This window comes from Vulpes vulpes, chromosome 3 (assembly GCF_048418805.1).
Source record: "Vulpes vulpes isolate BD-2025 chromosome 3, VulVul3, whole genome shotgun sequence".
NCBI lineage: Eukaryota > Metazoa > Chordata > Mammalia > Carnivora > Canidae > Vulpes > Vulpes vulpes.
Genome location: NC_132782.1, coordinates 150163054 through 150176800, shown reverse-complemented (window position 1 = coordinate 150176800; position 13747 = coordinate 150163054).

Sequence of the window (13747 nt, the reverse complement as noted above, 5' to 3'; positions counted from 1 at the left end):
ATTATATCCGGGTATTAAATCCTGCTGCTCTGCAAGGAAGATGGAGAGTACGGATTCTGGAAGGATTAGTGCACATGTTCTCAAACCCATTTGAAGTATCAGCTGAGAGTGTTAATTTAGTCTATACTAAAATAGACTGCCCTGCAGTTCCTGACTACTAAGCTTCAAATAGGATGTTCTTTTGAAGAGAGTCAAGATATTTTTGTTTCGAATATAGACCAAGGATTACAGCCTGCTCTCACCCTCTGACACTTATTATTCTGAACGGTAGCACTCAGGAAGAAAGTCACATCTAGCAGAGGCCAGATGAGGACTTGCGGGGTTCTGAACCATATTCGTAGCACACTTTTAAACACAGGAATGTTTTAGGCACACTTGAGGTAATTAAATTGCATTTAATTCACCTTTATTGGGCTATGCATTTTCATGTCTTTCAATATTATGTTGTTTGAACAGAACTGGTTGCTGCAAGGACCTTCACACTGTGGCCCCTGGCCTATCAACCACTGAAAACATGGTTATGGTTATGTTTTTATTGTTTTTAAGTTTTTATTTATTTATTCATGAGACACAGAGAAAGAGAGAGAGAGAGAGGCAGAGACAGAGGCAGAGGCAAAGGGAGAAGCAGGCTCCCTGCAGGGAGCCCGATGGGGGACTCGATCCCAGGACTCCAGATCACGCTCTGGGCCGAAGGCAGGTGCTCAACTGCTGAGCCCCCCCCGTCCCAGGCATCCCTATGGTTATGTTTTTAAAAATAATGTCTTAGGTATTCATACTAACCTTTTTAATGGGTAAAATTTTATGATACTTGGGATTTTACCAGAACCTGGCCATGATCAGCTGTTTATGTCTTATCTGTGACTATTTTTGTGCTGTAATGGGAGAGTTGGGGCAGATTCTAAATGGCCTGTCCTGGCAAAGCCTAACATATTCAGTATGTCACTCCTCACAGAAAAGGTATGCCAACATGTGGGTCATGGTCTTGACTGGATTTGCCTCTGTGATTTTTTTTTTAAAAAGTTTCTCATGTGTTCCAGAAAATGTGAGATCTTACTTTGGTGCCATCTTAATACTACATTACCACGCTAGCCTTCACTCACAGCAATTTGTATATGACAATGTACTGCTTTATCACACTCATTTAACTCAATGATCTGTCCAACAGAGACCATCATAGTAGAATGTATCTTCAGGTAAGGTATAAAATATTTAGGCAATAATAAAAATAAGGTAGATAGCTATGAAGATTTCATGAAACTCAAGTGTGTGATAATTGCGTTAGACTAGACTTTGTGTTACATACATTTTGGTACGTAAGGTATCACGGTAGAGGCTTGTTTGCTTGTGTCCTACCTGTTATTTGCTGTCCTTTCATCTAGTAGTAATTTCCTTTGGGAAACATTTTTGTAAATGCATATTTGTGCACAGAGTGGTCAGATTCTTTTTTTTTTTTTTTTTTAAAGATTTTATTTATTTATTTATTTATTTATTTATTTATTTATTTATTCATGAGAGACACACAGAAAGAGAGGCAGAGACATAGGCAGAGGCAGAGAGAGAAGCAGGCTCCATTCAGGGAGCCCGATGTGGGACTAGATCCCGGGTCTCCAGGATCACACCCTGGGCTGAAGGCAGACGCTTAACCGCTGAGCCACCTGGGCATCCTGAGCAGTCAGATTCTTACATATTTTGAAGTTAGAACCAGGAAGATGTGCTGGTTTGTATGGAAAGGAGAGGAATTAAGAAAGACTCTGAAGCTTTTGGTTCGATCAGCTGGAAAAAGCATCTACCACTAGTTAGCATGATACATATTTGCTTGTGCTTTACCTTCTTCCACTAGTGGCTTGAAAGATCAGCGGTTTTCTCTTTATTCCTAGAAACCAGAAGAATACCTGGTGTGTCATAGACTTTCAATAATTAGTTGTTGAATGAATATAAATGTGTAAGTATTTCCGTGGCACAGATTTCACAGAGGTGAAGTTATATGGAGTCAAAGAGAAGGTACACATTTAATTTTGATATATTTGAAACTAACCCCTAGAATGGATTTGCCACGTCCGTTCCACTAACTGTATATGAGAATGCCAAGGGTTCGAATGAATGGGCAGTTTGGTAGGCACAATAATGCCACTCCCTGCACCACATGCACCTGAAAGATGTTCATCGATTGCACCGTACACACTATAAAGATGGTCACGTCCTAACGCCCAGAACTTGTTACTAGGTTACCTTACATGGCCAAAAGGGCTTGGATGTTGTGATTAAGGGTAAAGACCTTGGGCTGGGAAGAGGCTGTGGTCAGAGTGATGTGAGAACAGAAAATAGAAGTACGGCCAGAGAGAGATGATATTGCCTGCTTTGAAGACAGAGGAATTTGCCTACTCCAGTCAAGCAGGAGTAATGGGGAGGGGCGAAGAGGAGGGGCGGGTTGGGGGTTGGAGAGGCAAACCAACTGAGTAGCAATATTGAAGGTTACCATTCAAGTTGGCGGAAACAAACTGAGGAACAGTTTTTAAGTACTGGTAGGCCTAACATTTAATTTTAGATCATTTGTGTCGCGTTGATATAAACCTTATGCCTTTCCCTGAATCTTCAGTAACGTGTGCTATTGATGAAATGCCTTTTAAGAAATCAAAGAAAAATGACTGACCACCACGCTTGAATAAGTGTAGAACTGGACAAGAGGAAGGACTGCATGAGTTGCTATTGAGATTCTCCTCATGCCAGGAATCGGAGAGTGAAGTGAGACGCACAAGAGTGAGTCTTCAGAAGCATAGATATGCTGGGAAAGATGTGGCATGAGGGAAAGGTTGAAGTGTCACTAATTTTAAAATTGGAATCGGGGACATGAGGGAGAGAGAATATAAAACATCTTAGTAAGGTGAATTCGTTCCTCTATTGATTGACTCTGTGTCCTGGGAAATATTAAAGCATCAAAATCCAGATATGTAGGAAAAGAAGGATCTTTGGAGAGGGTGGGCAGTGGGAGAAATTGTAGACACAAGGTAGGGACCATAGAGAAACTTCACTTCTCTCATAGGTAGGAGAGGACGCCATGAGCCATTGATCATCCCTTATACCAGACTGCAGTATGTCAAGGAACTGGGTCCAAGGGCCCAGCTGTGACCTCTACAGAAAACTTGCCATTTCTGCTTAGAAAATTATTTGTTTTTTTACGCTTATTTGCTTTAAAACACAATGAAATCAATATGAAACATCTTCCAGGAGTTTGATTCTCAATGAGCTACTTTTATGGTGCAGGTATTTAGCTCTGTGCACCTGAGTTCAAGCTAATTCTTGGGCCTAAACTATGGAGGTCAAATAAAATTATCTGGAAATTCTGAGCACATTTCCTGAACAATCTTGCCAATAAGGAATAAGGTTCGCTGGCAATCAGGTAAGAGTCTAACCATTATCAATAGGTGACAAGTAATTAACATGGCGTTTTGGCTAAAGAGTAGCAGAAGGATTTAGCTTCTCTCCAAATAATTTTCATTTCACTCACTATACAATCCCCTGATATCCTGGTATTAAATCCTGGAACCCTAAAGTTAAGATCAAGCCTACAGATCTATCCAGTGCACATACACGTTGCATAAGGAAGCTGGCACCTAAAAACATTGATTAAATAGGCTGAAATACTCAAATATGATCCCCAGAGGTTATTGACTATATAGCTCCCTGTAGTCCAGTCTTTGGGGCTTAATCAACACATCCTGGTTTGAATGTAGACCACAGACTGGAGTCTGCTCCTGCTTCATGATACTTGTTGGCCTAGCATAAGAGCCCCTGGGAGTATGACCTATTAACAGAGCCCTTTAGGGAAGTGGGTTAAGTATCTTTAGTCCACAGAATATTTTTGAATGCCACAATATTCGTTGCATACTTTATGGTATTAATTTGCCTTCAAATGCAAATCATCTTTCTTCTCGTTGATTTTCTCCAATCCTGCATTGTTATTTGGTTAGAATGCTTATTTCCCTTATCTGGTTCATTTATATAATCAAGGGGCAAAGTATTTTATGTTTTAATAAATAGCTAATTATATTTTGGTCTCAGCCTGAAGTTAAGTGATGAGATTTTTGCTCTTTTGTAAGTTGGATATTGTCTTCCAGTTTTCATGGCTTACTTAGCTCAAAGTTTGGCAAAGGGATATGTATATCTCTCCCCAGTTGTAGTGAAAGGCAGGTTTACATATTGATCAAAGTGTGATACACCGAAAGGGTCACTGCTACTTTGGTGTATATGGCACACTTAGAAATACGTTCTTCATTTAGCAGACACTTCTTGCCCAATTACACGGGTTCTGGGCACTTGGAAAGATAGTAAAATGAAGTTTCTCATCCTCAAGGGCTTTCGCCATATAATAGGGGAGAAAAGAAAGTTAACCAATGACTATTCTATAAAGGATAGTGACTGAGTCAGAAGAATTCATAGGAGAGCAAGTTCACTCTTGGCTGAGGGCAGGGAGGTGGCCAGGTCGATGCCAGAGTTGGGGAGCACGAGCTGCTCCCCACTTACTCCACTGGCCAGATGCTCTAAGGCAGGGCACACCTTACACAGCTGCACCCCGCAGTCTTGACTTGAGGTGATTACATATGCCTTTATGTAAAGAGCAGTTTTGAGCTGATTGAAAGGACTGTACAAGTTTTGGAAGTGAAAGAAAGGCTTGGGGATCCCTGGGTGGCACAGCGGTTTGGCGCCTGCCTTTGGCCCAGGGCGCGATCCTGGAGACCCAGGATCGAGTCCCACATCGGGATCCCGGTGCATGGAGCCTGCTTCTCCCTCTGCCTGTGTCTCTGCCTCTCTCTCTCTCTCTGTGATTATCATAAGTAAATAAAAATTAAAAAAAAAATTAAAAAAAAAATCTTTAAAAACAAAAATGAAAGAAAGGCTTGAAAATGTAGTTTAAGGCCAACTGGAGAGGGCCGTGAACCTTAGGCAAAGAAGTATTATCTTAAACTTTTTAAAATTACCAATATCTCTCTCTCTCTCTCTCTCTCTCTCTCTCTCATCTATCTGTAATCTATATTACAAAAACTTAAGCAAAACTGAAACATTGCCTGTCCCTTCCATCTTCCGAATCTCATGGCCCTACCCCCTTTCTCAGAGCTAATCATGCGGTTCCGTTCGGACACTCACCCACACACACATCCCTGCAGAGTATATACCTATACATGCGTGTGCGTACAGTCGTGATTCTGTAATTTAAAAAATCAACAATTTATCTTTGCTACATTTCTAGGTCATTATATCCATATCAGTTTCATTTTTTTTCTGTTAAAATTTACATAAGCAACCCACAAATACGTTCTTTGTAAGATTTGTAGAATAATAAATACACGAGTGAACTATTAATGTCCCTCTTACCCACTCTCATCTTCCCACTGCTGACAATGTCCTGTCGGTGTCCCGACTGCTGGCTGTGTCTTGGTGTGTATCTTTCCAGAGCCTTTTAAATTAACATACAAAACAGGGGCACCCGGGTGGTATCGGACTCTTGGTTACTGCTCAGGTCATGATCTTTTTTTTTTTTTTTTAATTTTATTTATTCATGAGAGACACAGAGAGAGAGAGAGGCAGAGACACAGGCAGAGGGAGAAGCAGGCTCCATGCACCGGGAGCCCGACGTGGGACTCGATCCCAGGATCACGACTTGAGCCACCCAGGTGCCCTGCTCGGGTCATGATCTAATGGATCTTGAGGTCAAGCCTTTCAGCAGGCTCGGTGCTCAGAGGGGAGTCTGTTTGAGATTCTCTCCCTCTGTCTCTCCCTCCCTCTCCCCCTCAAATAAATTTTAAAATATTAACATACAGAACAAGTCCAGTTGACCCTCAAACAATGTGGGGGTTAGATGCACTGACCCCCGACAACCTAAAATCTAATCCCCACTTTGACTTCAAAAACTTCACTGCAACAGCCTACTGTTGACCAGAAGACTGATAACAGTTGGTTAACTCATATTTTGTAGGTTATTTGTATCACACACTGTATTTTTACAATAAGGCTCAAGAGAAAATGTTGGTAAGTATTCTTGGCGCTCTGGAGGCAGTCCTGAGGCAGTAGTCTGCTGTCTTTCTGGTGTTGGCCTCACTGAAATCAATTCTTTTTTTTTTTTTTCCTCTACCAAAAAAAAAAAAAAAAAAAAAAAAAAGCTCGTTTTCTTAAAGCACTACCTGTTATTATCAATCTGTAATAAATTTGCCAGTCAGATAGGCAAAAACAATATTTCATTTTTGTTTTTGATTTGCTTTTCTCTGATTGTTGATGAGATTGAACATCTTTAAAAATTTTAATGGAAAATCACAGTTTTGTGCGAGTGAATTGCCTGAAATTTCTATGTACAATATACATCTATATATGCACATTTCTTTTAAAGATTTTATTTATTTATCTATTGGAGACACACACAGAGAGAGAGGCAGAGTCACAGGCAGAGGGAGAAGCAGGTTCCCCACGGGGAGCCCGATGTGGGACTCGATCCCAGGACCCCGGGGTCACACCCTGAGCCCAGGGCAGACGCTCAACTGCTGACTCCCCCAGGTGTCCCAATACATACACATTTTTTTTTAATGAGAGTATTTGATTTTCTTATTAAAAAATGCCTTGCATGATCTGGCTATTGGTGTTTATTATATATCTTACAAATATTTTCTCTCTGTCACTTGTGTTTTAATTTAGTTGGTGGTGTCTCCTGTCATGTAAGTGTTTATTTTTATTGGGAGAAATCAGTCTACTTTTTTCTTAATGTTTTCTGGAATCATAATAGCTTTCTACTTCAATATTTGGAAAAAAATCCCTTTATAGATATTTAGGTGTTTTAAATAATTTTTTAAAAAGATTTTTAAGTTTCTTTGAGAGAGAGCTTGCATGCATGAGGTGGGGAGGGACAGAGGGAGAAAGAGAGTCCCAAGCAGACTCCACGCTGGGCATGGAGCCCCATGTGGGGCTCAATCCCATGATCCTGAGATCACAACCAGAGCAGAAACCAAGAGTCAGTCAACCAACTGTGCCACCCAGGTGTCGTTAGGGGGTTTTATAATTTTCAGTACATTTATATCTTTAATGTGTTTAGCATATGTCATGAGGTAGGGCTAATACTCTATTTTTTTTACCAAACATTGATTTTTCCAAACTTTCTCTGAAACTTCACATTTTCCAATTATACTAACACTTTTTATTGAATAAACCATCTTCTCTCTACTAATATGAAATGCTACCTATATTACAGGCTAAGTTTCCATCTATAGGTCTGCAGATCCTTTCTTGAGCTCTATTTTCTACTGTTTATTTTTGTACATACACAACATCCTGCAATTATTATGACTACTAAATTACCATTCCAAGTTCTTCATTTTTGTTCTTCTTTTTAAGAATTTATGGACTCATATCTTCAGAGGTAGAAGAATCTAGTGGCTAAAAGCAGAGACTCTGGGTCAGATCCACTGTGATCAGAGGTAATGCTTTACCTCTTGCTCATTTGGTGGTATTGGACAAATCATTTGGCTCCTTTATGATTTTTAAAAGAATTTATTTGAGAGAAAGGGGAAAGGAGAGAGAGCATGAATGAGGACGGAGCTGGGGGGATGGAGAGAGAGAGAGAAAATCCCAAAGCCTACTGCCTGCCAAGCATGGAGCCTATTGGGGGATTTGATCCCACGACCCTAAGATCATGACCGGAGCCAAAACCAAGAGTCAGATGCTTAACTGACTGAGCCACCCAGGTGCTCTGTAGCTTCTTTAATCTCAATTTCCTCATTTGTAATGATGATAATATTGTTACAATGAGGATTATAAGATAATTTGTGACACTGCATGGAAAATATTAAGTAATCAGAAATTTTAGCCATTGTTTTTATTATCATGCTTTTTCTTTTTCTTTTTTTTTTTTTTTTAATTTATGATAGTCACAGAGAGAGAGAGAGAGAGAGAGGCAGAGACACAGGCAGAGGGAGAAGCAGGCTCCATGCACCGGGAGCCCGATGTGGGACTCGATCCCGGGTCTCCAGGATCGCGCCCTGGGCCAAAGGCAGGCGCCAAACCGCTGCGCCACCCAGGGATCCCTATCATGCTTTTTCTTTACCAAATCAACTTAAGAACAAGCTTATCAATTTTTCTAAAAAATCTTCCTGTGATTTTTCATTGTAATTGCTTTGACTTTGACAATTATAATGGGAGAATTGAATCTTTGTAACATTATCTTCTCCCATCTGGAACTTTTATATTTTTCCATTTATTAAATTTTCAATGATATCTTTTAGAAGATTTTATAACTTGATATATATTTATACACATTTTTGTTATATTTTTCCTACACATTTTATGGGTTTTGTTGCAATTGTGAACAGGATCCTTCTGCATATTCTAGTTAGGAACTTAATATTGTATACTATGCAATGTTTCCTATATGCAAATTTTAATGAAGTCTGTATTGTTCACTAATGCCTTGTAAAATAGATGTTTTTTTGTTTTTATTTTTGTTTTCGTTTTTTTTTTTTTTTTAATGAGGAGGTCAATGAAATGCTTCATTCTACTTTCAGGTCAAAATGAAGTGAATTCAGAAATGGTCCATGAAAAGGCAGTAACATTTGTATAACACATGGGGGAAAATTTTCCTATTTTCTTAAAAATTAATGAAATCCAGAGCAAATGTTAACAACAAACTAAATATAAAAATTTAAATCTCCATTGATATATTATTTTAATTATTATTTTTTAACCTTCCATTTTTTTTAATCTTGCATTTTGAAATAACTATAGACTCATGGAAAGTTACCACAAAATAGTACAGACTCTCACACATGTCCCCTTCACCCAGCTGCCCGCAGTGGTTTCATTTCATATTGTTCTAGTACAATATTGACATTGGTACCTTACTGTTAACTAGTCTATTAAATGCTAACTAAGCTATTAAAATTACTGTTAACTAGACTATCAAAATTAACTGAACTATTAACCAGACTACTAACTCGTCTGGTTAAATAAACCAGACTTAATTTACCCATCACCAGTTTTAACCTGCATTCATTTGTGGGTGTAGCTCTGTGCAGTTTAATCCCAGGTATGGGTTCATGTAGCCGTCGCCAGAGTTAAGATGAGAACTATTCCAACTGTTCCACAGAAGAATTTCATCACGCTACTTCTTGGTATTTGCTGCCCCCATTCATACCGCTGCCCTTTGGAAACTATTAATCAGTTCTCTATTGCTATAGTTCTGACATTCTGAGAATATATTAGGAATGGAATCATACAATATATACAACTTTTTGAAGTCAGCTTTTTTTTTTTTTTTTCCAGCCAGTATAATGTCCTTGGAGACCTTTTAGGTTGTCATGGGTATCTATATATAGTCCCTTCTTTTCTATTGATAAATAACACTCCATTCTACGGATGCACCAAAGTTCATTCAACAGTTTGCCCATTGAAGAACATTTGGGTTCTTTAGTACTTTGCTGTTACAAATAAAACTGTTATGAACATTCATGGGTCATTTTTCGTGTGAACATAGATTTTCATTTCTAGCTTTATGTTTGAGCTCTAAAGTAGTAAAATTTATTTCTCTTCAAAATTAATACTTAAACTATTACTCATATCATTTCTGACACCGAATATGTGTGTGTTTTCCCCCTTATATCAACCTATTCTCTGAGTCTCTGGACACCAGTTGGGTGCCCAACAATTCAGTTCTGACACCGTCTACCTGGAATCAGTTTCAGATCCCACGAGTTGAGGTTCCACAAGACTCCCCCAATTTAGATGCCATTCACAAATCCCAGGCTACCTGTACTTTTGAGTAACTAGCTGTAGATCGTAGGTTTCCATAACCCCCTCCTCAGATGTGATAATTTGCTAGGATGTGTCGAAGAACTCAGGAAGACACTTTATTTACTACTACCAGTGCATCCCCAAAGCACGCAACACAGGAACAGTCAAATGGAAAAGATACACCGGGCAGGATGTGGAGAGGGGGGTTGGGTGCCCTCTCTGGACATACCACTCTCCCGGCACCTCCATGTGTTCACCACCCTGGGAGCTCTCTGAACCCCATTGTTTAGGGACTTTATGGGCATTTCATTCCATAGGCATGGCCGATTGAGGTTTCTTGTGACATTTCTATTTTCTTTAAGTCCATCAGTAGCACATTGAAATAGTACTTGTGGGAAGCCTTCTACAAAGGGAAAACTGTTCTTTTAAAATTGTTTTTTGGGTGCTTGTGCAAAACTGCACCGTGTGAAAATGAAGGGAGTCATTGATTTACTTCATCTGCAGAGCGTTGCACTTTCTTATGGTGGAGAAGAGGTACCATTAGGTGATACTGAGGAGGGAAATGGCTCAAGCCCCACGGGGGCACGGCCCTACTCTGAATCTAATCTTCCGGCGGGTGACAGTAGGAATAGCTGAGCCATTTCTGCTCATTGCAAGAAGTCAAATAAACTGAATAGTAAACTAATTTTTCCACTCTGAGTAGTGGATGTGACTCTAGGGCAAGGCTCAAGGCCTTTTGGAGACTCTGCGAGCCCGGTTTCAGGAACGCACACCAGGTGGCACCTGTTTGGAATAGGAATCCAGGCCTGCAGATCCCTCCCTGGCAAAACTCTGGCTCTTTGTGACTTTGGTGGCTGGGCTATGCCTACCTTTTCTTGGGTACATTAGCTCTATTTCTTTATCCAATTAAGCTGTCTTCTTCTTCTTCTTTTTCTTTTTTACTGTTCTTCAAAAAGAAAAGTTGTCAAGGAGTCCTTTTGCCTGCAAGCGTCTATGAATCCACCTCTTGATGCACAATTACTCCTTAGAAATTTATTCCAAGATGATACATTTGGGTGGTTGTTAGGATTACCTTCTCTGGCTCGGGCAGCAGCCCCGTGGGCTCCTTATCCCATCATCGACCCTTTGGGGGACACGGAAGCTCACGGAATGCCTTGCCCAAGCCTCAGAGTCACCCAGGGCTTCCGTGCCCCCAACCCCCGACTCCACAAACGGAAAGAACCAGCTTCCCCAGGCCTCGGGCTCCAGGAGCGCACCCCGGGGGAGAGCACCCAGCCATCCTTCCCCTCCGAACAGCAAACCGGGACGAAATCACATTTTAGTCCGCCCGTGTGAGGCCCTCGGCGAAGGCGGGACTGAAACCAAGTAAGTTTGGTTTCCTCAGTTCTACTCGTTGCAGGTTCACGCAGGCTGTGGAGAGGACCTGGAAGACGAGAAGTTTCATGAAAACAGCAGCACAGCCCTGGTCACTCACAGTCCTCATTCTCTGCTCCTAGACTGGGCCTCCTGCTGGGCCGCCCGCTGGGCCACCTGCTGGGCCTCCTGCTGGGCCACCTGCTGGGCCACCTGCTGGGCCTCCTGCTGGGCCACCTGCTGGGCCACCCGCTGGACTGCTTGCTGAGTCACCAGCTGGGCCACCCACTGGACCACCCGCTGGGCCTCCTCCTGGACCACCTGCTGGACCACCTGCTGGACCACCTGCTGGACCACCCACTGGGCTACCTGCTGGACCACCCACTGGGCCACCTGCTGGTCTCCCGCTGGGCCACCTGCTGGGCCACCCTCTGGGCCTCCTGCTAGACCACCCGCGGGGCCACCTGCTGGACATCCTCCTGGGCCTCCTGCTGGACCACTTGCTGGACCCTCCGCAGGCCCACCCGAGGCCAGGGAGCCGGGGCCGGGCCAACCACGGGGCCTCTCTGGGTCACTTTCACAAGGTTTCGCTTCTGGCCAAGCAAGAAGGCTGGTCTGTGGCTCGTCTTCCTTCATCATCTCCTGCGACAGGCACGGCGTTCTTCAGCTGGCAGGACACAGAGGGAGTCGTTAATACTATTCGCTCTTCTACTTCGTCACCTGGCTAGTTTTTTTTCACAGTTCCTCCTCGGAGATGGTAAAGAATCATTCATCGTAAAATTCCTCTTTTCTCCTAAAACCAGACCTTACCCCTCTGTTCAGAATGTCTGTATACATCTCCCTAAAAACACCCCCCCCGCCGCCCCCCGGTCCCACCAAGAGAGCCCGCTGGAGTTCAAAGGAAGCATTTACATTTTACCTTCGCAAAGCCGCCAGCGGGTGACGATTCGGATGCCAGTGCCTCTAACTTGTGTTCCTGACCTTTCAATGTGGAAGGCCTGTGGCACCTGTGTGACTGTTTTGAACTGCTTCCTGTCATGGAAAATACATGCTATTTGGTGAGATAAACTAGCGAAATAAGGTGAGGGTTTTAAGGAAAAACTCCCGGTGACCAAACTCACATATTTTAAGACTCTATGACATTTCGAAGGACGGGCAGTAACCGAACAACGTGTTGCTCCTGCAGGACACCCGCCTGTTTCTGGCCGTCTCTACCACTCCGGCAATCTTGGCTCTTCTTTCCCAGCCCCACCTTATATGAAATGGTGCTACTCTGCAATATACTTCAAGAGTTACCCGGATTGTTGACGTCTAAGGAAAAAAAATAAACAACAAGAGAATGAACATTAAGGATTCTCATCAAATAATTAAGGACTATTCTGCTTTTCAAATGAAAATTTAACTAGACACTCACCGGGCTCTAGGGCAACGTGCACCACAGAAACGATTATGACACAGCCTCCCTCGTTAAGGGGGTATAACTCACAAAAAGACAGTTTTAAGACTGTGGTAAGTGTCATGTGAGTCATATGCAGGGCACCGACGAGGGACCCCTAGTTCAGCTTAGAAAACAGTGATATTTTGGTAAAGATTTGTCAGAGATGGTCAAGCGGAAGCAGATTCTTAAAGGATCAGTAGCATTTAGATACACAGGAAAATCTGGAAGGAAAATCTTTTAGGAAATCCTCCCAACTAAGAAAAAAACATCCCCCATGGTCAACGAGATATTGATTTGCATTATCACTGAAGCTTGTTAGAAGGAAATTTCTATAAAAGCCAAAGGACCATTGTTACCACTCTGTGGAGGGAACTTGTGTTTATTTGCAGGAACCGTCTTTTTGCTTTTGAACTTCACCTGGTTGGACCCTATTGCAAGGGAGAAAATATCCCCAGAGCGACAAGCTTGCGAACATTCTACATTTTGGATTAAGGCAGCTGAGTGGTACTTTGTCGAAACTGGGATTTCGGATTCAGATTTCCTTCTGGGCAAGGCGAAAACACACAGAGCTTGTGACAGAGGGATCAACAATTAGGAGACGTTACCTGACTCTGCTAACGCAGCAGAACTAATTCAGTGAGTCACCGAAGACTAAATGAGTCACTAAAACGCAACAATTTTCTCAGGAGATCCTGAAGAGCCGCCACAACAGGCCCAAGGACCTCCATGAAAGATTTCCCCGGAAGGAAAGGAGAAAATAGTGATTATAAGCAGAGCAGAAAGTGCCACCTAATGGTTTTTGGTGGAAATACATGAAATGTACTTTCTAAAAGTGAAGAGCTGAATTTTATTATTATTATTATTATTATTATTATTATTATTATTATTAAACAGCTGGAATTATTTTTGTTGTTTCCTGACACACATTTTTGAGTTGCCAAAAAAATCAAATAGTACATAGGTGCAAGTGCTTGTAATTTTAAACTCTATTTTTGTTGCAGGTGGCAAGGACAGGGACCTACTCACCTACCGCAGGTGATCCCGGTTCATGGAAAGGATAGTGTCTCAGAAAGTTGGTTCAGGAAACTGAGTCATTGGCTCAAACAGACCGATATCTTAGACAATTGGAACGGTGGCTCTTTGTTCAAAAATGACAGCCCTTCTGGAAGAGCCAAGCCTCGCTTTGCCCGC